Here is a 25922-nt window from a genome sequence, read left to right as displayed (position 1 = left end):
TTTTGTATTTAATTCCGATGCAATTTCTGTGCTTCATCGTCAATAAGAAGGTCAGAGGGATACACTAAACCTGGAGTGAAGCATCGGAAACTATAACTAGTGTCACAGGAATGGTTCAAAACATAGACAGTAAGAAGAAACAGTCTTCTTGTACCTAATTCGGCATTGTGCCTTTTGTATTTAATTCCGATGCGATTTCTGTGTTTCATCGTCAAAAGGAAGGTCAGAGGGATACAGTAAGCCTGAAGTGAAGCATCGGAATCTAGTACTAGTGTCACAGGAATGGTTTAAACATAGCCAGTAAGAAGAGTTAGTCTTCTTGTACTTAAGTCATCATTGTGCATTTTCTATTTAATTCTGATCTAATTTCTGTGTTTCATCGTCAATAAGAAGGTCCAAGGGATACAGTAAACCTGGAGTGAAACATCGGAATCCATAACTAGTGTCACAGGAATGGTTCAAGTCATAGACAGTAAGAAGAGTCAGACTTCTTTTACTTAAGTCGACATTGTGCCTTTTGTATTTAATTCCGATGCAATTTCTGTGTTTCATCGTAAATAAGAAGGTCCAAGGGATACAGTAAACCTAGAGTGAAGCATCGGAGTCTACAACTAGTGTCACAGGAATGGTTCAAGACATAGACAGTAAGAAGAGTCAGTCTTCTTGTACTTAATTCGGCATTGTGCCTATTGTATTTAATTCCGATGCAATTTCTGTGTTTCATCGTCAATGAGAAGGTCAGAGGGATACAGTAAACCTGAAGTGAGGCATCGGAATCTATAACTAGTGTCACAGGAATGGTTCAAAACATAGTCAGTAAGAAGAGTCAGTCTTCTTGTACTTAAGTCGGCATTGTGCCTTTTGTAATTAATTACGATGCAATTTCTGTGTTTCATCGTCAATAAGAAGGTCCAAGGGATGCATTAAACCTGGAGTGAAGCATCGGAATCTATAACTAGTGTCACAGGAATGGTTCAAATCATAGACAGTAGGAAGAGTGAGTCTTCTTGTACTTACGTCGGCATTGTGCCTTATGCATTTAATTGCGATGCAATTTCTGTGTTTCATCGTCAATAAGAATGTCAGAGGGATACATTAAACCTAAAGTGAAGCATCGGAATCTATAACTAGAGTCACAGGAATGGTTCAAAACATAGTCAGTAAGAAGGGTCAGTCTTCTTGTACTTAAGTCGGCATTGTGCCTTTTGCATTTAATTGCGATGCAATTTCAGTGTTTCATCGTCAATAAGAAGGTCGGAGGAATACAGTAAACCTGAAGTGAAGCATCGCAATCTATAACTAGTGTCACAGGTATGGTTCAAAACGTTGTCAGTAAGAAGAGTCAGTCATCTTGTACATAAGTCGGCATTGTACCTTTTGTATTTAATTCCGATGCAATTTCTGTGTTTCATCGTCAATAAGAAGGTCCAAGGGACACAGTAAACCTGGAGTGAAGCATCGGAATCTATAACTAGTGTCACAGGAATGGTTCAAAACATAGACAGTAGCAAGAGTCAGTCTTCTTGTACTTAAGTCGGCATTGTGCCTTTTGTATTTAATTCCGATGCAATTTCTGTGCTTCATCGTCAATAAGAAGGTCAGAGGGATGCAGTAAACCTGGAGTGAAGCATCGGAGTCTATAACTAGTGTCACAGGAATGGTTCAAAACATAGACTGTAAGAAGAGTCATTCTTCTTGTACCTAATTCGGCATTGTGCCTTTTGTATTTAATTCCGATGCGATTTCAGTGTTTCATCGTCAATAAGAAGGTCAGAGGGATACAGTAACCCTGAAGTGAAGCATCGGATCTATAACTAGTGTCACAGGTATGGTTCAAAACATAGTCAGTAAGAAGAGTCAGTCTCCTTGTACGTAAGTCATCATTTTGCATTTTCTATCTAATTCTGATCAAATTTCTGTCTTTCATCGTCAATAAGAAGGTCAGAGGGATACAGTAAACCTGAAGTGAAGCATCGGAATCTATAACTTGTGTCACAGGAATGGTTAAAGACATAGTCAGTAAGAAGAGTCAGTCTTCTTGTAGTTAAGTCGGCATTGTGCCTTTTGTATTTAATTCCGATGCAATTTCTGTGTTTCATCGTCAATCAGAAGGTCAGAGGGATACAGTAATCCCAAAGTTAAGCATCAGAAACTATAACTAGTGTCACAGGAATGGTTCAAAGCATAGTCAGTAAGAAGAGTCAGTCTTCTTGCAGTTAATTCGGCATTGTGCCGTTTGTATTACATTCCGATCCAATTTCTGTGTTTCATCGTCAATAAGAAGGTCCAAGGGATACAGTAAACCTGAAGTGAAGCATCGGAATTTATAACTAGTGTCACAGGAATGGTTCATATCATAGACAGTAAGAAGAGTCAGCCTTCTTGTACTTAAGTCGGCATTTTGAAGTTTGTATTTAATTCCGAAGCAATTTCTGTGTTTCATCGTCAATAAGAAGGTCAGAGGGATACAGTAAACCTAAAGTGAAGCATCGGAATCTATAACTAGTGTCACAGGAATGGTTCAAAACATAGACTGTCTGAAGAGTCAGTCTTCTTGTACTTAAGACGGCATTGCGCCTTTTGTATTTAATTCCGATGCAATTTCTGTGTTTCATCGTCAATAAGAAGGTCCAAGGGATACAGTAAACCTGAAATGAACCATCGGAATCTATAACTAGTGTCACAGGAATGGTTGAAAACATAGACAGTAGGAAAAGTCAGTCTACATGTACTTAAGTCGGCATAGTGCCTTTTGTATTTTATTCCGATGCAATTTCTGTGTTTCATCGTCAATAAGAAGGTCCAAGGGACACAGTAAACCTGGAGTGAAGCATCGAAATCTATATCTAGTGTCACAGGAATGGTACAAAACATATACAGTAGGAAGAGTCAGTCTTCTTGTACTTAAGTCGGCATTGTGCCTTTTGTATTTAATTCCGATGCAATTTCTGTGCTTCATCGTCAATAAGAAGGTCAGAGGGATACAGTAAGCCTGAAGTGAAGCATCGGAATCTATTACTAGTGTCACAGGAATGGTTTAAACATAGCCAGTAAGAAGAGTTAGTCTTCTTGTACTTAAGTCATCATTGTGCATTTTCTATTTAATTCTGATCCAATTTCTGTGTTTCATCGTCAATAAGAAGGTCCAAGGGATACAGTAAACCTGGAGTGAAACATCGGAATCTATAACTAGTGTTACAGGAATGGTTCAAATCATAGACAGTAAGAAGAGTCAGACTTCTTTTACTTAAGTTGGCATGGTGCCTTTTGTATTTAATTCCGATGCAATTTCTGTGTTTAATCGTAAATAAGAAGGTCCAAGGGATACAGTAAACCTAGAGTGAAGCATCGGAGTCTACAACTAGTGTCACAGGAATGGTTCAAGGCATAGACAGTAAGAAGAGTCAGTCTTCTTGTACTTAATTCGGCATTGTGCCTATTGTATTTAATTCCGATGCAATTTCTGTGTTTCATCGTCAATGAGAAAGTCAGAGGGATACAGTAAACCTGAAGTGAAGCATCGGAATCTATAACTAGTGTCACAGGAATGGTTCAAAACATAGTCAGTAAGAAGAGTCAGTCTTCTTGCACTTAAGTCGACATTGTGCCTTTTGTAATTAATTACGATGCAATTTCTGTGTTTCATCGTCAATAAGAAGGTCCAAGGGATGCATTAAACCTGGGAGAAGCATTGGAATCTATAACTAGTTTCACAGGAATGGTTCAAACATAGTCAGTAAGAAGGGTCAGTCTTCTTGTACTTAAGTCGGCATTGTGCCTTTTGCATTTAATTGCGATGCAATTTCTGTGTTTCATCGTCAATAAGAAGGTCGGAGGGATACAGTAAACCTGAAGTGAAGCATCGGAATCTATAACTAGTGTCACAGGTATGGTTCAAAACGTTGTCAGTAAGAAGAGTCAGTCTTCTTGTACATAAGTCGGCATTGTACCTTTTGTATTTAATTCCGATGCAATTTCTGTGTTTCATCGTCAATAAGAAGGTCCAAGGGATACAGTAAACCTGAAGTGAAGCATCGCAATTTATAACTAGTGTCACAGGAATGGTTCAAATCATAGACAGTAGGAAGAGTCAGCCTTCTTGTACTTAAGTCGGCATTGTGAATTTTGTATTTAATTCCGATGCGATTTCAGTGTTTCATCGTCAATAAGAAGGTCAGAGGGATACAGTAAGCCTGAAGTGAAGCATCGGAATCTAATACTTGTGTCACAGGAATGGTTTAAACATAGCCATTATGAAGAGTTAGTCTTCTTGTACTTAAGTCATCATTGTGCATTTTCTATTTGATTCTGATCCAATTTCTGTGTTTCATCGTCAATAAGAAGGTCCAAGGGATACAGTAAACCTGGAGTGAAACATCGGAATCTATAACTAGTGTCACAGGAATGGTTCAAATCATAGACAGTAAGAAGAGTCAGACTTCTTTTACTTAAGTCGGCATTGTGCCTTTTGTATTTAATTCCGATGCAATTTCTGTGTTTAATCGTAAATAAGAAGGTCCAAGGGATACAGTAAACCTAGAGTGAAGCATCGGAGTCTACACTAGTGTCACAGGAATGGTTCAAGGCATAGACAGTAAGAAGAGTCAGTCTTCTTGTACTTAATTCGGCATTGTGCCTATTGTATTTAATTCCGAAGCAATTTCTGTGTTTCATCGTCAATGAGAAGGTCAGAGGGATACAGTAAACCTGAAGTGAAGCATCGGAATCTATAACTAGTGTCACAGGAATGGTTCAAAACATAGTCAGTAAGAAGAGTCAGTCTTCTTGTACTTAAGTCGACATTGTGCCTTTTGTAATTAATTACGATGCAATTTCTGTGTTTCATCGTCAATAAGAAGGTCCAAGGGATGCATTAAACCTGGAGTGAAGCATTGGAATCTATAACTAGTGTCACAGGAATGTTTCAAACATAGTCAGTAAGAAGGGTCAGTCTTCTTGTACTTAAGTCGGCATTGTGCCTTTTGCATTTAATTGCGATGCAATTTCTGTGTTTCATCGTCAATAAGAAGGTCGGAGGGATACAGTAAACCTGAAGTGAAGCATCGGAATCTATAACTAGTGTCACAGGTATGGTTCAAAACGTTGTCAGTAAGAAGAGTCAGTCTTCTTGTACATAAGTCGGCATTGTACCTTTTGTATTTAATTCCGATGCAATTTCTGTGTTTCATCGTCAATAAGAAGGTCCAAGGGACACAGTAAACCTGGAGTGAAGCATCGGAATCTATAACTAGTGTCACAGGAATGGTTCAAAACATAGAGAGTAGCAAGAGTCAGTCTTCTTGTACTTATGTCGGCATTGTGCCTTTTGTATTTAATTCCGATGCATTTTCTGTGCTTCATCGTCAATAAGAAGGTCAGAGGGATACAGTAAACCTGGAGTGAAGCATCGGAGTCTATAACTAATGTCACAGGAATGGTTCAAAACATAGACAGTAAGAAGAGTCAGTCTTCTTGTACCTAATTCGGCATTGTGCCTTTTGTATTTAATTCCGATGCGATTTCAGTGTTTCATCGTCAATAAGAAGGTCAGAGGGATACAGTAAGCCTAAAGTGAAGCATCGGATCTATAACTAGTGTCACAGGTATGGTTCAAAACATAGTCAGTAAGAAGAGTCAGTCTTCTTGCACTTAAGTCGGCATTGTGCCTTTTGTATTTAATTCCGATGCGATTTCAGTGTTTCATCATCAATAAGAAGGTCAGAGGGATACAGTAAGCCTGAAGTGAAGCATCGGAATCTATAACTAGTGTCACAGGAATGGTTCAAACATAGACACTAAGAAGAGTCAGACTTCTTTTACTTAAGTCGGCATTGTGCCTTTTGTATTTAATTCCGATGCAATTTCTGTCTTTCATCGTCAATAAGAAGGTACAAGGGATACAGTAAACCTGGAGTGAAGCATCGTAGTCTACAACTAGTGTCACAGGAATGGTTCAAGACATAGACAGTAAGAAGAATCAGTCTTCTTGTACTTAATTCGGCATTGTGCCTTTTGTATTTAATTCCGATGCAATATCTGTGTTTCATCGTCAATAAGAAGGTCAGAGGGATACAGTGATTCTGGTGTGAAGCATCGCAATCTATATCTTGTGTCACAGGAATGGTTAAAAACATAGTCAGTAAGAAGAGTCAGTCTTCTTGTACTTAAGTCGGCATTGTGCCTTTTGTATTTAATTCCGATGCAATTCTGTGTTTAATCGTCAATAAGAAGATCAGAGGGATACAGTAATCCCGAAGTTAAGCATCAGAATCTATAACTAGTGTCACAGGAATGGTTCAAAGCAGAGTCAGTAAGAAGAGTCAGTCTTCTTGCAGTTAATTCGGCATTGTGCCGTTTCTATTTCATTCCGATCCAATTTCTGTGTTTCATCGTCAATAAGAAGGTCCAAGGGATACAGTAAACCTGAAGTGAAGCATCGCAATTTATAACTAGTGTCACAGGAATGGTTCAAATCATAGACAGTAGGAAGAGTCAGCCTTCTTGTACTTAAGTCGGCATTGTGAATTTTGTATTTAATTCCGATGCGATTTCAGTGATTTATCGTCAATAAGAAGGTCAGAGGGATACAGTAAGCCTGAAGTGAAGCATCGGATCAATAACTAGTGTCACAGGTATGGTTCAAAACATAGTCAGTAAGAAGAGTCAGTCTTCTTGTACTTAAGTCGGCATTGTGCCTTTTGTATTTAATTCCGATGCAATATCTGCGTTTCATCGTCAATAAGATGGTCCAAGGGATACAGTAATGCTGGAGTGAAGCATCGGAAACTATAACTTGTGTCACAGGAATGGTTAAAAACATAGTCAGTAAGAAGAGTCAGTCTTCTTGTACTTAAGTCGGCATTGTGCCTTTTGTATTTAATTCCGATGCAATTTCTGTGTTTCATCGTCAATAAGAAGGTCAGAGGGATACAGTAATCCCGAAGTTAAGCATCAGAATCTATAACTAGTGTCACAGGAATGGTTCAAAGCATAGTCAGTAAGAAGAGTCAGTCTTCTTGCAGTTAATTCGGCATTGTGCCGTTTGTATTTCATTCCGATCCAATTTCTGTGTTTCATCGTCAATAAGAAGGTCCAAGGGATACAGTAAACCTGAAGTGAAGCATCGGAATTTATAACTAGTGTCACAGGAATGGTTCACATCATAGACAGTAAGAAGAGTCACCCTTCTTGTACTTAAGTCGGCATTGTGAAGTTTGTATTTAATTCCGAAGCAATTTCTGTGTTTCATCGTCAATAAGAAGGTCCAATGGATACAGTAAACCTAAAGTGAAGCATCGGAATCTATAACTAGTGTCACAGGAATGGTTCAAAACATAGACTGTCCGAAGAGTCAGTCTTCTTGTACTTCAGTCGGCATTGTGCGTTTTGTATTTAATTCCGATGCAATTTCTGTGTTTCATCGTCAATAAGAAGGTCCAAGGGATACAGTAAACCTGAAATAAACCATCGGAAACTATAACTAGTGTCACAGGAAAGGTTGAAAACATAGACAGTAGGAAAAGTCAGGCTACATGTACTTAAGTCAGCATTGTGCCTTTTGTATTTTATTCCGATGCAATTTCTGTGTTTCATCGTCAATAAGAAGGTCCAAGGGACACAGTAAACCTGGAGTGAAGCATCGAAATCTATAACTAGTGTCACAGGAATGGTACAAAACATATACAGTAGGAAGAGTCAGTCTTCTTGTACTTAAGTCGGCATTGTTCCTTTTGTATTTAATTCCGATGCAATTTCTGTGCTTCATCGTCAATAAGAAGGTCAGAGGGATACACTAAACCTGGAGTGAAGCATCGGAAACTATAACTAGTGTCACAGGAATGGTTCAAAACATAGACAGTAAGAAGAAACAGTCTTCTTGTACCTAATTCGGCATTGTGCCTTTTGTATTTAATTCCGATGTGATTTCTGTGTTTCATCGTCAAAAGGAAGGTCAGAGGGATACAGTAAGCCTGAAGTGAAGCATCGGAATCTATTACTAGTGTCACAGGAATGGTTTAAACATAGCCAGTAAGAAGAGTTAGTCTTCTTGTACTTAAGTCATCATTGTGCATTTTCTATTTAATTCTGATCCAATTTCTGTGTTTCATCGTCAATAAGAAGGTCCAAGGGATACAGTAAACCTGGAGTGAAACATCGGAATCTATAACTAGTGTCACAGGAATGGTTCAAATCATAGACAGTAAGAAGAGTCAAACTTCTTTTACTTGAGTCGGCATTGTGCCTTTTGTATTTAATTCCGATGCAATTTCTGTGTTTCATCGTCAATGAGAAGGTCAGAGGGATACAGTAAACCTGAAGTGAAGCATCGGAATCTATAACTAGTGTCACAGCAATGGTTCAAAACATAGTCAGTAAGAAGAGTCAGTCTTCTTGTACTTAAGTCGACATTGTGCCTTTTGTAATTAATTACGATGCAATTTCTGTGTTTCATCGTCAATAAGAAGGTCCAAGGGATGCATTAAACCTGGAGTGAAGCATCGGAATCTATAACTAGTGTCACAGGAATGCTTCAAATCATAGACAGTAGGAAGAGTGAGTCTTCTATTACTTACGTCGGCATTGTGAATTTTGCATTTAATTCCGATGCAATTTCTGTGTTTCATCGTCAATAAGAATGTCAGAGGGATACATTAAACCTAAACCGAAGCATCGGAAACTATAACTAGAGTCACAGGAATGGTTCAAACATAGTCAGTAAGAAGGGTCAGTCTTCTTGTACTTAAGTCGGCATTGTGCCTTATGCATTTAATTGCGATGCAATTTCTGTGTTTCATCGTCAATAAGAAGGTCTGAGGGATACAGTAAACCTGAAGTGAAGCATCGGAATCTATACCTAGTGTCACAGGTATGGTTCAAAACGTTGTCAGTAAGAAGAGTCAGTCTTCTTGTACTTAAGTCGGCATTGTGCCTTTTGTATTTAATTCCGATGCGATTTCAGTGTTTCATCGTCAATAAGAGGGTCAGAGGGATACAGTAAACCTGGAGTGAAGCATCGGAGTCTATAACTAGTGTCACAGGAATGGTTCAAAACATAGACAGTAAGAAGAGTCAGTCTACTTGTACCTAATTCGGCATTGTGCCTTTTGTATTTAATTCCGATGCGATTTCAGTGTTTCATCGTCAATAAGAAGCTCAGAGGGATACAGTAAGCCTGAAGTGAAGCATCGGATCTATAACTAGTGTCACAGGTATGGTTCAAAACATAGTCAGTAAGAAGAGTCAGTCTTCTTGTACTTAAGTCGGCATTGTGCCTTTTGTATTTAATTCCGATGCAATTTCTGTGTTTCATCGTCAATAAGATGGTCCAAGGGATACATAAAGCTGGAGTGAAGCATCGGAAACTATAACTAGTGTCACAGGAATGGTTCAAATCATAGACAGTAGGAAGAGTCAGCCTTCTTGTACTTAAGTCGGCATTGTGAATTTTGTATTTAATTCCGATGCGATTTCAGTGTTTCATCGTCAATAAGAAGGTCAGAGGGATACAGTAAGCCTGAAGTGAAGCATCGGATCTATAACTAGTGTCACAGGTATGGTTCAAAACATAGTCAGTAAGAAGAGTCAGTCTTCTTGTACTTAAGTCGGCATTGTGCCTTTTGTATTTAATTCCGATGCGATTTCAGTGTTTCATCGTCAATAAGAAGGTCAGAGGGATACAGTAAGCCTGAAGTGAAGCATCGGAATCTATAACTAGTGTCACAGGAATGGTTCAAAACATAGACACTAAGAAGAGTCAGACTTCTTTTACTTAAGTCGGCATTGTGCCTTTTGAATTTAATTACGATGCAATTTCTGTCTTTCATCGTCAATAAGAAGGTCCAAGGGATACAGTAAACCTGGAGTGAAGCATCGTAGTCTACAACTAGTGTCACAGGAATGGTTCAAGACATAGACAGTAAGAAGAATCAGTCTTCTTGTACTTAATTCGGCATTGTGCCTTTTGTATTTAATTCCGATGCAATATCTGTGTTTCATCGTCAATAAGAAGGTCAGAGGGATACAGTAAACCTGGTGTGAAGCATCGGAATCTATAACTTGTGTCACAGGAATCGTTAAAAGCACGGTCAGTAAGAAGAGTCAGTCTTCTTGTACTTAAGTCGGCATTGTGCCTTTTGTATTTAATTCCGATGCAATTTCTGTGTTTCATCGTCAATAAGAAGGTCAGAGGGATACAGTAATCCCGAAGTTAAGCTTCAGAATCTATAACTAGTGTCACAGGAATGGTTCAAAGCATAGTCAGTAAGAAGAGTCAGACTTCTTGCAGTTAATTCGGCATTGTGCCGTTTCTATTTCATTCCGATCCAATTTCTGTGTTTCATCGTCAATAAGAAGGTCCAAGGGATACAGTAAACCTGAAGTGAAGCATCGCAATTTATAACTAGTGTCACAGGAATGGTTCAAATCATAGACAGTAGGAAGAGTCAGCCTTCTTGTACTTAAGTCGGCATTGTGAATTTTGTATTTAATTCCGATGCGATTTCAGTGATTCATCGTCAATAAGAAGGTCAGAGGGATACAGTAAGCCTGAAGTGAAGCATCGGATCTATAACTAGTGTCACAGGTATGGTTCAAAACATAGTCAGTAAGAAGAGTCAGTCTTCTTGTACTTAAGTCGGCATTGTGCCTTTTGTATTTAATTCCGATGCAATTTCTGTGTTTCATTGTCAATAAGATGGTCCAAGGGATACAGTAATGCTGGAGTGAAGCATCGGAAACTCTAACTAGTGTCACAGGGACGGTTCAAAACATAGACAGTGAGATGAGTCAGTATTCGTTTACTTAAGTCGGCATTATGCCTTTTTTATTTCATTCCGATGCAATATCTGTGTTTCATCGTCAATAAGAGGGTCCAAGGGATACAGTAATCCCGAAGTTAAGCATCAGAATCTATAACTAGTGTCACAGGAATGGTTCAAAGCATAGTCAGTAAGAAGAGTCAGTGTTCTTGCAGTTAATTCGGCATTGTGCCGTTTGTATTTCATTCCGATCCAATTTCTGTGTTTCATCGTCAATAAGAAGGTCCAAGGGATACAGTAAACCTGAAGTGAAGCATCGGAATTTATAACTAGTGTCACAGGAATGGTTCAAGTCATAGACAGTAGGAAGAGTCAGCCTTCATGTACTTAAGTCGGCATTGTGAATTTTGTATTTAATTCCGATGCAATTTCTGTGTTTCATCGTCAATAAGAAGGTCCAATGGATACAGTAAAGCTAAAGTGAAGCTTCGGAATCTATAACTAGTGTCACAGGAATGGTTCAAAACATAGACTGTCAGAAGAGTCAGTCTTCTTGTACTTAAGTCGGCATTGTGCCTTTTGTATTTAATTCCGATGCAATTTCTGTGTTTCATCGTCAATAAGAAGGTCCAAGGGATACAGTAAACCTGAAATGAACCATCGTAATCGATAACTAGTGTCACAGGAATGGTTGAAATTATAGACAGTAGGAAAAGTCAGTCTACATGTACTTAAGTCGGCATTGTGCCTTTTGTATTTAATTCCGATGCAATTTCTGTGCTTTATCGTCAATAAGAAGGTCTGAGGGATACACAAAACCTGGAGTGAAGCATCGGAGTCTATAACTAGTGTCACAGGAATGGTTCAAAACTTAGACAGTAAGAAGAGTCAGTCTTCTTGTACCTAATTCGGCATTGTACCTTTTGTATTTAATTCCGATGCGATTTCTGTGTTTCATCGTCAATAAGAAGGTTTGAAGGATACAGTAAACCTGAAGTGAAGCATCGGAATCTATAGCTAGTGTCACAAGAATGGTTCAAAACACAGTCAGTACGAAGAGTCAGTCTTCTTGTACTTAAGTCGGCATTGTGCCTTTTGTATTTAATTCCGATGCAATTTCTGTGTTTCATCGTCAATTAGAATGTCCAAGGGATACAGTAAACCTAGAGTGAAGCATCGGAGCCTACAACTAGAGTCACAGGAATGGTTCAAGACATAGACAGTAAGAAGAGTCAGTCTTCTTGTACTTAAGTCGGCATTGTGCCTTTTGTATTTAATTCCGATGCAATTTCTGTGTTTCATCGTCAATAAGAAGGTCAGAGGGATACAGTAAACCTGAAGTGAAGCATCGGAATCTATAACTAGTGTCACAGTAACGGTTCAAATCATAGACAGTAGGAAGAGTCAGTCTTCTTGTACTTACGTCGGCATTGTGAATTTTGCATTTAATTCCGATGCAATTTCTGTGTTTCATCGTCAATAAGACCGTCAGAGGGATACATTAAACCTGAAGTGAAGCATCGGAATCTATAACTAGTGTCACAGGTATGGTTCAAAACAGTGTCAGTAAGAAGAGTCAGTCTTCTTGTACATAAGTCGGCATTGTGTCTTTTGTATTTAATTCCGATGCAATTTCTGTGTTTCATCGTCAATAAGAAGGTCCAATTGATACATTAACCCTGAGTGATGCATCGGAATCTATAACTAGTGTCACAGGGACGGTTCACAACATAGACAGTAAGATGAGTCAGTATTCTTGTACTTTAGTCGGCATTGTGCCTTTTGTATTTAATTCCGATGCAATTTCTGTGTTTCATCGTCAGTAAGAAGGTCAGAGGGATACAGTAAATCTGATGTGAAGCATCAGAATCTAAAACTAGTGTCACAGGAATGGTTCAAAACATAGTCAGTAAGAAGAGTCAGTCTTCTGGTACTTAAGTCGGCATTGTGCCTTTTGTATTTAATTCCGATGCAATTTCTGAGTTTCATCGTCAATAAGAAGGTCCAAGGGATACAGTAAACCTGGAGGGAAGCATCGGATATATAAATAGTGCCACAGGAATGGTTCAAAACATAGTCAGTAAGAAGAGTCAGTCTTCTTGTACTTAAGTCGGTATTGTGCCTTTTGTATTTAATTCCGATGCAATTTCTGTGTTTCATCGTCAATAAGAAGGTCTAAGGGATACAGTAAGCCTGGAGTGAAGCATTGGAATCTATAACTAGTGTCACAGGGTCGGTTCAAAGCATAGACAGTAAGATGAGTCAGTATTCTTGTACTTAAGTCGGCATTGTGCCTTTTCTATTTAATTCCGATGCAATTTCTGTGTTTCATCGTCAATAAGAAGGTCCAAGGGATACAGTAAACCTTAAGTGATGCATCGGAATCTATAACTAGTGTCACAGGAATGGTTCAAAGCATAGTCAGTAAGAAGAGTCAGTCTTCTTGTACTTAAGTCATCATTGTGCATTTTCTATTTAATTCTGATCCAATTTCTGTGTTTCATCGTCAATAAGAAGGTCCAAAGGATACAGTAAACCTGGAGTGAAGCATCGGAATCTATAACTAGTGTCACAGGAATGGTTCATAACATAGACAGTAAGAAGACTCAGACTTCTTTTACTTACGTCGGCATTGTGCCTTTTGTATTTAAATCCGATGCAATTTCTGTGTTTCATCGTCAATCAGAAGGTCCAAAGGATACAGTAAACCTGGAGTGAAGCATCGGAGTCTACAACTAGTGTCACAGGAATGGTTCAAGACATAGACAGTAAGAAGCATCAGTGTTCTTGTACTTAATTCGGCATTGTGCTTTTTGTATTTAATTCCGATGCAATTTCTGTGTTTCATCGTCAATAAGAAGGTCAGAGGGATACAGTAAACCTTAAGTGAAGCATCGGAATCTATAACTAGTGTCAAAGGTATGGTTCAAAGCATAGTCTGTCAGAAGAGTCAGTCTTCTTGTACTTAAGTCGGCATTGTGCCTTTTGTATTTAATTCCGATGCAATTTCTGTGTTTCATCGTCAATAAGAAGGTCCAATTGATACATTAAACCTGGAGTGAAGCATCGGAATCTATAACTAGTGCCACAGGGACGGTTCAAAACATAGACAGTAAGATGAGTCAGTATTCTTGTACTTTAGTCGGCATTGTGCTTTTCGTATTTAATTCCGATGCAATTTCTGTGTTTCATCGTCAGTAAGAAGGTCAGAGGGATACAGTAAACCTTATGTGAAGCATCGGAATCTATTACTAGTATCACAGGAATGGTTCAAAACATAGTCAGTAAGAAGAGTCAGTCTTCTAGTACTTAAGTCGGCATTGTGCCTTTGTATTTAATTCCAATGCAATTTCTGTGTTTCATCGTCAATAAGAAGGTCCAAGGGATACAGTAAACCTGGAGTGAAGCATCGGAATCTATAACTAGTGTCACAGGGACGGTTCATAACATAGACAGTAAGATGAGTCAGTATTCTTGTACTTAAGTAGGCATTGTGCATTTTCTGTTTAATTCCGATGCAATTTCTGTGTTTCATCGTCAATAAGAAGGTCCTAGGGATACAGTAAACCAGAAGTGAAGCATCGGAATCTATAACTAGTGTCACAGGAATGGTTCAGACCATAGCCAGTAAGAAGTGTCAGTCTTCTTGTACTTAAGCGATCATTGTGCATTTTCTATTTAATTCTGTTCCAATTTCTGTGTTTCATCGTCAACAAGAAGGTCCAAGGGATACAGTAAACCTGGAGTGAAGCATCGGAATCTATAACTAGTGCCACAGTAATGGTTCAAAACATAGACAGTAGGAAGAGTCAGTCTTCTTGTACTTATGTCGGCATTGTGCCTTTTGTATTTAATTCCGATGCAATTTCTGTGTTTCATCGTCAATAAGAATGTCAGAGGGATACAGTAATCCTGAAGTTAAGCATCGGAATCTATGACTAGTGTCACAGGAATGGTTCAAAACATAGTCAGTAAGAAGAGTCAGACTTCTTGTACTTAAGTCGGTATTGTGCCTTTTGTATTTAATTCCGATGCAATTCCTGTGTTTTATCGTCAATAAGAAGGTCCAAAGGATACAGTAAACCTGAAGTGAAGCGTCGGAATCTATAACTAGTGTCACAGGAATGGTTCAAAACATAGACAGTAGGAAGAGTCAGTCTTCTTGTACTTAAGTCGGCATTGTGCCTTTTGTATTTAATTCCGATGCAATTTCTGTGCTTTATCGTCAATAAGAAGGTCTGAGGGATACACAAAACCTGGAGTGAAGCATATGAGTCTATAACTAGTGTCACAGGAATGGTTCAAAACATAGACAGTAAGAAGAGTCAGTCTTCTTGTACCTAATTCGGCATTGTGCCTTTTGTATTTAATTCCGATGCGATTTCTTTGTTTCATCGTCAATAAGAAGGTCCAAGGGATACAGTAAACCTGAAGTGAAGCATCGGAATCTATAAGTGGTGTCACGGGAATGGTTCAAAACATAGACAGTAGCAAGAGTCAGTCTTCTTGTACTTAAGTCGGCATTGTGCCTGTTGTATTTAATTCCGTTGCAATTTCTGTGTTTTATCGTCAATAGGAAGGGCCAAGGGACACAGTAAACCTGGAGTGAAGCATCGTAATCTATAACTGGTGTCACAGGAATGGTTCAAAACATAGACAGTAGCAAGAGTCAGTCTTCTTGTACTTAAGTCGGCATTGTGCCTGTTGTATTTAATTCCGATGCAATTTCTGTGCTTTATCGTCAATAAGAAGGTCTAAGGGATACACAAAACCTGGAGTGAAGCATCGGAGTCTATAACTAGTGTCACAGGAATGGTTCAAAACATAGACAGTAAGAAGAGTCAGTCTTCTTGTACCTAATTCGGCATTGTGCCTTTTGTATTTAATTCCGATGCGATTTCTGTGTTTCATCGTCAATAAGAAGGTTTGAAGGATACAGTAAACCTGAAGTGAAGCATCGGAATCTATAGCTAGTGTCACAAGAATGGTTCAAAACATAGTCAGTACGAAGAGTCAGTCTTCTTGTACTTAAGTCGGCATTGTGCCTTTTGTATTTAATTCCGATGCAATTTCTGTGTTTCATCGTCAATATGAATGTCCAAGGGATACAGTAAACCTAGAGTGAAGCATCGGAGCCTACAACTAGAGTCACAGGAATGGTTCAAGACATAGACAGTAAGAAGAGTCAGTCTTCTTGTACTTAAGTCGGCATTGTGCCTTTTGTATTTAATTCCGATGCAATTTCTGTGTTTCATCGTCAATAAGAAGGTCAGAGGGATACAGTAAACCTGAAGTGAAGCATCGGAATCTATAACTAGTGTCACAGTAATGGTTCAAATCATAGACAGTAGGAAGAGTCAGTCTTCTTGTACTTACGTCGGCATTGTGAATTTTGCATTTAATTCCGATGCAATTTCTGTGTTTCATCGTCAATCAGAAGGTCCAAAGGATACAGTAAACCTGGAGTGAAGCATCGGAGTCTACAACTAGTGTCACAGGAATGGTTCAAGACATAGACAGTAAGAAGCATCAGTGTTCTTGTACTTAATTCGGCATTGTGCTTTTTGTATTTATTTCCGATGCGATTTCTGTGTTTCATCGTCAATAAGAAGGTCAGAGGGATACAGTTAACCTGAAGTGAAGCATCGGAATCTATAACTAGTGTCAAAGGTATGGTTCAAAGCATAGTCTGTCAGAAGAGTCAGTCTTCTTGTACTTAAGTCGGCATTGTGCCTTTTGTATTTAATTCCGATGCAATTTCTGTGTTTCATCGTCAATAAGAAGGTCCAATTGATACATTAAACCTGGAGTGAAGCATCGGAATCTATAACTAGTGCCACAGGGACCGATCAAAACATAGACAGTAAGATGAGTCAGTATTCTTGTACTTTAGTCGGCATTGTGCATTTCGTATTTAATTCGGATGCAATTTCTGTGTTTCATCGTCAGTAAGAAGGTCAGAGGGATACAGTAAACCTTATGTGAAGCATCGGAATCTATTACTAGTGTCACAGGAATGGTTCAAAACATAGTCAGTAAGAAGAGTTAGTCTTCTTGTACTTAAGTCGGCATTGTGCCTTTTGTATTTAATTCCGATGCAATTTCTGTGTTTCATCGTCAATAAGAAGGTCCAAGGGATACAGTAAACCTGGAGTGAAGCATCGGAATCTATAACTAGTGTTACAGGGATGGTTCAAAACATAACCTGTCCGAAGAGTCAGTCTTCTTGTACCTAGTTCGGCATTGTGCCTTTTGTGTTTAATTCCGATGCGATTTCTGTGTTTCATCGTCAATAGGAAGGTCAGAGGGATACAATAAGCCTGAAGTATAGCATCGGATCTGTAACTAGTGTCACAGGAATGGTTCAAAATATAGTCAGTAAGAACAGTCAGTCTTCTTGTACTTAAGTCGGCATTGTGCCTTTTGTATTTAATTCCAATGCAATTTCTGTGTTTCATCGTCAATAAGAAGGTCCAAGGGATACAGTAAACCTGGAGTGAAGCATCGGAATCTATAACTAGTGTCACAGGGACGGTTCATAACATAGACAGTAAGATGAGTCAGTATTCTTGTACTTAAGTAGGCATTGTGCATTTTCTGTTTAATTCCGATGCAATTTCTGTGTTTCATCGTCAATAAGAAGGTCCTAGGGATACAGTAAACCTGAAGTGAAGCATCGGAATCTATAACTAGTGTCACAGGAATGGTTCAAACCATAGCCAGTAAGAAGTGTCAGTCTTCTTGTACTTAAGCGATCATTGTGCATTTTCTATTTAATTCTGTTCCAATTTCTGTGTTTCATCGTCAACAAGAAGGTCCAAGGGATACAGTAAACCTGGAGTGAAGCATCGGAATCTGTAACTAGTGTCACAGGAATGGTTCAAATCATAGACAGTAAGAAGAGTCAGACTTCTTTTATTTAAGGCGGCATTGTGCCTTTTGAATTTAATTCCGATGCAATTTCTGTGTTTCATCGTCAATAGGAAGGTCCAAGGGATACAGTAAGCCTAGAGTGAAGGATTGGAGTCTACAACTAGTGTCACAGGAATGCTTCAAGACATAGACCGTAAGAAGAGTCAGCCTTCTTGTACTTAATTTAGCATTGTGCCTTTTGTATTTAATGCCGATGCAATTTCTGTGTTTCATAGTCAATAACAAGGTCAGAGGGATACAGTAAACCTGAAGTGAAGCTTTGGAATCTATAACTAGTGCCACAGGAGTGGTTCAAAACATAGTCAGTAAGAAGACTCAGTCTTCTTGTACTTAAGTCGGCATTGTGAATTTTGTATTTAATTCCGATGCAATTTCTGTGTTTCATCGTCAATAAGAAGGTCAAAGGGATACATTAAACCTGAAGCGAAGCATCGGAATCTATAACTAGAGTCACAGGAATGGTTCAAATCATAGACACTAAGAAGAGTCAGTCTTCTTGTTCTTAATTCAGCATTGTGCCTTTTGTATTTAATTCCGATGCAATTTCTGTGTTTCATCGTCAATAAGAAGGTCAGAGGGATACAGTAAACCTGTAGTGAAGCATCGGATCTATAACTAGTGTCACAGGAATGGTTCAAAACAGAGTCAGTAAGAAGAGTCAGTTTTCTTGTACTTAAGTCGGTATTGTGCCTTTTGAATTTAATTCCGATTCAATTTCTGTGTTTCATCGTCAATAAGAAGGTCCATGGGATACAGTAAACCTGGAGTGAAGCATTGGAATCTATAACTAGTGTCACAGGGACGGTTCAAAACATTGACAGTAAGATGAGTCAGACTTCTTTTACTTACGTCGGCATTGTGCCTTTTCTATTTAATTCCGATGCAATTTCTGTGTTTCATCGTCAATAAGAATGTCAGAGGGATACAGTAATCCTGAAGTTAAGCATCGGAATCTATGACTAGTGTCACAGGAATGGTTCAAAACATAGTCAGTAAGAAGAGTCAGACTTCTTGTACTTAAGTCGGTATTGTGCCTTTTGTATTTAATTCCGATGCAATTCCTGTGTTTTATCGTCAATAAGAAGGTCCAAAGGATACAGTAAACCTGAAGTGAAGCGTCGGAATCTATAACTAGTGTCACAGGAATGGCTCAAAAACATAGACTGTCAGAAGAGTCAGTCTCCTTGTACTTAAGTCGGCATTGTGCCTTTTGTAATTAATTCCGATGCAATTCCTGTGTTTCATCGTCAATAAGTAGGTCCAAGGGATACAGTAATCCTGAAGTTAAGCATCGGAATCAATGACTAGTGTCACAGGAATGGTTCAAAACATAGTCAGTAAGAAGAGTCAGTTTTCTTGTACTTAAGTCGGTATTGTGCCTTTTGTATTTAATTCCGATGCAATTTCTGCGTTACATCGTAATAAGAAGGTCCAAGGGATACAGTAAACCTGAAGTAAAGCATTGGAATCTATAACTAGTGTCAAAGGAAAGGTTCAAAACATAGACAGTAGCAAGAGTCAGTCTTCTTGTACTTAAGTCGGATTGTGCCTATTCTATTTAATTCCGATGCTATTTCTGTGCTTCATCATCAATAAGAAGGTCCAAGGGACACAGTAAACCTGGAGTGAAGCAGCGGAATCTATAACTAGTGTCACACGAATGGTTCAAAACATAGGCAATAGGAAGAGTCAATCTTCTTGTACTTAAGTCGGTATTGTGCCTTTTGTATTTAATTCCGATGCAATTTCTGTGTTTCTCCGTCAACAAGAAGGTCAAAGGGATACAGTAAACCTCGAGTGAAGCACTGGAATCTATAACTAGTGTCACAGGGACGGTTCAAAACATAGACAGTAAGATGAGTCAGTATTCTTGTACTAAAGTCGGCATTGTGCCTTTTCTATTTAATTCCGATGCAATTTCTGTGTTTCATCGTCAATAAGAAGGTCCAAGGGATACAGTAAACCTGAAGTGAGGCATCGGAATCTATAACTAGTGTCACAGGAATGGTTCAAATCATAGTCAGTAAGAAGAGTCGGTCTTCTTGTACTGAAGTCATCACTGATCATTTTCTATTTAATTCTGATCCAATTTCTGTGTTTCATCGTTGATAAGAAGGTCCAAGGGACACAGTAATCCTGGAGTGAAGCAGCGGAATCTATACCTAGTGACACAGGAATGGTTCAAAACATAGGCAGTAGGAAGAGTCAATCTTCTTGTACTTAAGTCGGGATTGTGCCTTTTGTATTTAATTCCGATGCAATTTCTGTGTTTCATCGTCAACAAGAAGGTCAAAGGGATACAGTAAACCTCGAGTGAAGCACTGGAATCTATAACTAGAGTCACAGGAATGGTTCAAAACATAGACAGTAAGAAGAGTCAGTCTTCTTGTACTTAAGTCGGCATTGTGCCTTTTGTATTTAATTCCGAAGCAATTTCTGTGTTTCATCGTCAATAAGAATGTCAGAGGGATACAGTAATCCTGAAGTTAAGCATCGGAATCTATGACTAGTGTCACAGGAATGGTTCAAAACATAGTCAGTAAGAAGAGTCAGACTTCTTGTACTTAAGTCGGTATTGTGCCTTTTGTATTTAATTCCGATGCAATTCCTGTGTTTTATCGTCAATACGAAGGTCCAAAGGATACAGTAAACCTGAAGTGAAGCGTCGGAATCTATGACTTGCGTCACAGGAATGGTGCAAAACATAGAGAGTAGGAAGAGTCAGTCTTCTTGTACTTAAGTCGGCATTGTGCTTTTTGTATTGATTTCCGATGCAATTTCTGTGTCTCATCGTCAATAAGAAGGTCAAAGGGATGCAGTAAACCTGAAGTGAAGCATCGGAATCTATAACTAGAGTCACAGGAATGGTTCAAATCATAGACAGTAAGAAGAGTCAGTCCTCTTGTACTTAAGTCGGCATTGTGCCTTTTGTATTTAATTCCGATGCAATTTCTGTGTTTCATCGTCAATAAGAAGGTCCAAGGGATACATTATACCTGGAGTGAAGCATCGGAATCTATAACTAGTGTCACAGGAATGGTTCAAATCATAGACAGTAAGAAGAGTCAGTCTTCTTGTTCTTAATTCGGCATTGTGCCTTTTGTATTTAATTCCGATGCAATTTCTGTGTTTCATCGTCAATAAGAAGGTCAGAGGGATACAGTAAACCTGTAGTGAAGCATCGGATCTATAACTAGTGTCACAGGAATGGTTCAAAACATAGTCAGTAAGAAGAGTCAGTTTTCTTGTACTTAAGTCGGTATTGTGCCTTTTGAATTTAATTCCGATTCAATTTCTGTGTTTCATCGTCAATAAGAAGGTCCATGGGATACAGTAAACCTGGAGTGAAGCATTGGAATCTATAACTAGTGTCACAGGGACGGTTCAAAACATTGACAGTAAGATGAGTCAGACTTCTTTTACTTACGTCGGCATTGTGCCCTTTCTATTTAATTCCGATGCAATTTCTGTGTTTCATCGTCAATAAGAATGTCAGAGGAATACAGTAATCCTGAAGTTAAGCATCGGAATCTATGACTAGTGTCACAGGAATGGTTCAAAACATAGTCAGTAAGAAGAGTCAGACTTCTTGTACTTAAGTCGGTATTGTGCCTTTTGTATTTAATTCCGATGCAATTCCTGTGTTTTATCGTCAATAAGAAGGTCCAAAGGATACAGTGAACCTGAAGTGAAGCGTCGGAATCTATAACTAGTGTCACAGGAATGGCTCAAAAACATAGACTGTCAGAAGAGTCAGTCTCCTTGTACTTAAGTCGGCATTGTGCCTTTTGTAATTAATTCCGATGCAATTCCTGTGTTTCATCGTCAATAAGTAGGTCCAAGGGATACAGTAATCCTGAAGTTAAGCATCGGAATCTATGACTTGTGTCACAGGAATGGTTCAAAACATAGTCAGTAAGAAGAGTCAGTTTTCTTGTACTTAAGTCGGTATTGTGCCTTTTGTATTTAATTCCGATGCAATTTCTGCGTTACATCGTAATAAGAAGGTCCAAGGGATACAGTAAACCTGAAGTAAAGCATTGGAATCCATAACTAGTGTCAAAGGAAAGGTTCAAAACATAGACAGTAGCAAGAGTCAGTCTTCTTGTACTTAAGTCGGATTGTGCCTATTCTATTTAATTCCGATGCTATTTCTGTGCTTCATCATCAATAAGAAGGTCCAAGGGACACAGTAAACCTGGAGTGAAGCAGCGGAATCTATAACTAGTGTCACACGAATGGTTCAAAACATAGGCAGTAGGAAGAGTCAATCTTCTTGTACTTAAGTCGGTATTGTGCCTTTTGTATTTAATTCCGATGCAATTTCTGTGTTTCTCCGTCAACAAGAAGGTCAAAGGGATACAGTAAACCTCGAGTGAAGCACTGGAATCTATAACTAGTGTCACAGGGACGGTTCAAAGCATAGACAGTAAGATGAGTCAGTATTCTTGTACTAAAGTCGGCATTGTGCCTTTTCTATTTAATTCCGATGCAATTTCTGTGTTTCATCGTCAATAAGAAGGTCCAAGGGATACAGTAAACCTGAAGTGAGGCATCGGAATCTATAACTAGTGTCACAGGAATGGTTCAAATCATAGTCAGTAAGAAGAGTCGGTCTTCTTGTACTGAAGTCATCACTGATCATTTTCTATTTAATTCTGATCCAATTTCTGTGTTTCATCGTTGATAAGAAGGTCCAAGGGACACAGTAATCCTGGAGCGAAGCAGCGGAATCTATAACTAGTGTCACAGGAATGGTTCAAAACATAGGCAGTAGGAAGAGTCAATCTTCTTGTACTTAAGTCGGTATTGTGCCTTTTGTATTTAATTCCGATGCAATTTCTGTGTTTCATCGTCAACAAGAAGGTCAAAGGGATACAGTAAACCTCGAGTGAAGCACTGGAATCTATAACTAGAGTCACAGGAATGGTTCAAAACATAGACAGTAAGAAGAGTCAGTCTTCTTGTACTTAAGTCGGCATTGTGCCTTTTGTATTTAATTCCGAAGCAATTTCTGTGTTTCATCGTCAATAAGAATGTCAGAGGGATACAGTAATCCTGAAGTTAAGCATCGGAATCTATGACTAGTGTCACAGGAATGGTTCAAAACATAGAGAGTAGGAAGAGTCAGTCTTCTTGTACTTAAGTCGGCATTGTGCTTTTTGTATTGATTTCCGATGCAATTTCTGTGTCTCATCGTCAATAAGAAGGTCAAAGGGATGCAGTAAACCTGAAGTGAAGCATCGGAATCTATAACTAGAGTCACAGGAATGGTTCAAATCATAGACAGTAAGAAGAGTCAGTCCTCTTGTACTTAAGTCGGCATTGTGCCTTTTGTATTTAATTCCGATGCAATTTCTGTGTTTCATCGTCAATAAGAAGGTCCAAGGGATACATTATACCTGGAGTGAAGCATCGGAATCTATAACTAGTGTCACAGGAATGGTTCAAATCTTAGACAGTAGTAAGAGTCAGTCTTCTTGTACTTACGTCGGCATTGTGAATTTTGTATTTAATTCCGATGCAATTTCTGTGTTTCATCGTCAATAAGAAGGGCAGAGGGATACATTAAACCTGAAGTGAAGCATCGGAATCTATAACTAGAGTCACAGGAATGGTTCAAAATATAGACAGTAACAAGAGTCAGTCTTCTTGTACTTAAGTCGGCATTGTGACTTTTGTAATTACTTCCGAAGTAATTTCTGTGTTTCATCATCAATAAGAAGGTTTAAGGGATACAGTAAACCTGAAGTGAAGCATCGGAATCTATAGCTAGTGTCACAAGAATGGTTCAAAACATAGTCAGTAAGAAGAGTCAGTCTTCTTGTACATAAGTCGGCATTGTGCCTTTTGTATTTAATTGCGATGCAATTTCTGTGTTTCTTCGTCAATAAGTAGGTCCAAGGGATACAGTAATCCTGAAGTTAAGCATCGGAATCTATGACTAGTGTCACAGGAATGGTTCAAAACATAGTCAGTAAGAAGAGTCAGTTTTCTTGTACTTAAGTCGGTATTGTGCCTTTTGTATTTAATTCATATGCAATTTCTGCGTTTCATCGTAATAAGAAGGTCCAAGGGATACAGTAAACCTGAAGTAAAGCATTGGAATCTATAACTAGTGTCAAAGGAAAGGTTCAAAACATAGACAGTAGCAAGAGTCAGTCTTCTTGTACTTAAGTCGGATTGTGCCTATTCTATTTAATTCCGATGCTATTTCTGTGCTTCATCGTCAATAAGAAGGTCCAAGGGACACAGTAAACCTGGAGTGAAGCAGCGGAATCTATAACTAGTGTCACAGGAATGGTTCAAAACATAGACAGTAGGAAGAGTCAATCTTCTTGTACTTAAGTCGGTATTGTGCCTTTTGTATTTAATTCTGATGCAATTTCTGTGTTTCATCGTCAATAAGAAGGTCCAAGGGATACAGTAAACCTCGAGTGAAGCACTGGAATCTATAACTAGTGTCACAGGGACGGTTCAAAACATAGACAGTCAGATGAGTCAGTATTCGTGTACTTAAGTCGGCATTGTGCCTTTTCTATTTAATTCCGATGCAATTTCTGTGTTTCATCGTCAATAAGAAGGTCCAAGGGATACAGTAAACCTGGAGTGAAGCATCGGAATCTATAACTAGTGGCACAGGAATGGTTCAAAACATAGTCAGTAAGAAGAGTCAGTTTTCTTGTACTTAAGTCGGTATTGTGCCTTTTGTATTTAATTCATATGCAATTTCTGCGTTTCATCGTAATAAGAAGGTCCAAGGGATACAGTAAACCTGAAGTAAAGCATTGGAATCTATAACTAGTGTCAAAGGAAAGGTTCAAAACATAGACAGTAGCAAGAGTCAGTCTACTTGTACTTAAGTCGGATTGTGCCTATTCTATTTAATTCCGACGCTATTTCTGTGCTTCATCGTCAATAAGAAGGTCCAAGGGACACAGTAAACCTGGAGTGAAGCAGCGGAATCTATAACTAGTGTCACAGGAATGGTTCAAAACATAGGCAGTAGGAAGAGTCAATCTTCTTGTACTTAAGTCGGTATTGTGCCTTTTGTATTTAATTCCGATGCAATTTCTGTGTTTCATCGTCAATAAGAAGGTCCAAGGGATACAGTAAACCGCGAGTGAAGCACTGGAATCTATAACTAGTGTCACAGGGACGGTTCAAAACATAGACAGTAAGATGAGTCAGTATTCGTGTACTTGAGTCGGCATTGTGCCTTTTCTATTTAATTCCGATGCAATTTCTGAGTTTCATCGTCAATAAGAAGGTCCAAGGGATACAGTAAACCTGGAGTAAAGCATCGGAATCTATAACTAGTGCCACAGGAATGGTTCAAATCATAGACAGTAAGAAGAGTTAGACTTCTTTTACTTAAGTCGGCATTGTGCCTTTTGTATTTAATTCCGATGCAATTTCTGTGTTTCATCGTCAATAAGAATGTCCAAGGGATACAGTAAATCTAGCGTGAAGCATCGGAGCCTACAACTAGTGTCACAGGAATGGTTCAAGACATTGACAGTAAGAAGAGTCAGTCTTCTTGTACTTAATTCGGCATTGTGCCTATTGTATTTAATTCCGATGCAATTTCTGTGTTTCATCGTCACTAAGAAGGTCAGAGGGATACAGTAAACCTGAAGTGAAGCATCAGAAACTATAACTAGTGTCACAGGAATGGTTCAAAACATAGTCAGTAAGAAGAGTCAGTCTTCTTGTACTTAAGTCAGCATTGTGTCTTTTGTATTTAAGTCCGATGCAATTTCTGTGTTTCATCGTCAATAAGAAGGTCAGAGGGATACAGTAAACCTGAAGTGAATCATCGGAATCTATAACTAGTGTCACAGTAATGGTTCAAATCATAGACAATAGGAAGAGTCAGTCTTCTTGTACTTACGTCTGCATTGTGAATTTTGCATGTAATTCCGATGCAATTTCTGTGTTTCATCGTCAATAAGACGGTCAGAGGGATACATTAAACCTGAAGTGAAGCATCGGAATCTATAACTAGTGTCACAGGTATGGTTCAAAACATTGTCAGTAAGAAGAGTCAGTCTTCTTGTACATAAGTCAGCATTGTGCCTTTTGTATTTAATTCCGATGCAACTTCTGTGTTTCATCGTCAATAAGAAGGTCCAATTGATACATTAAACCTGGAGTGAAGCATCGGAATCTATAACTAGTGTCACAGGGACGGTTCAAAACATAGACAGTAAGATGAGTCAGTATTCTTGT

Source organism: Schistocerca americana, chromosome X (assembly GCF_021461395.2).
Source record: "Schistocerca americana isolate TAMUIC-IGC-003095 chromosome X, iqSchAmer2.1, whole genome shotgun sequence".
NCBI lineage: Eukaryota > Metazoa > Arthropoda > Insecta > Orthoptera > Acrididae > Schistocerca > Schistocerca americana.
Note: the sequence above shows the minus strand (reverse complement) of the source record.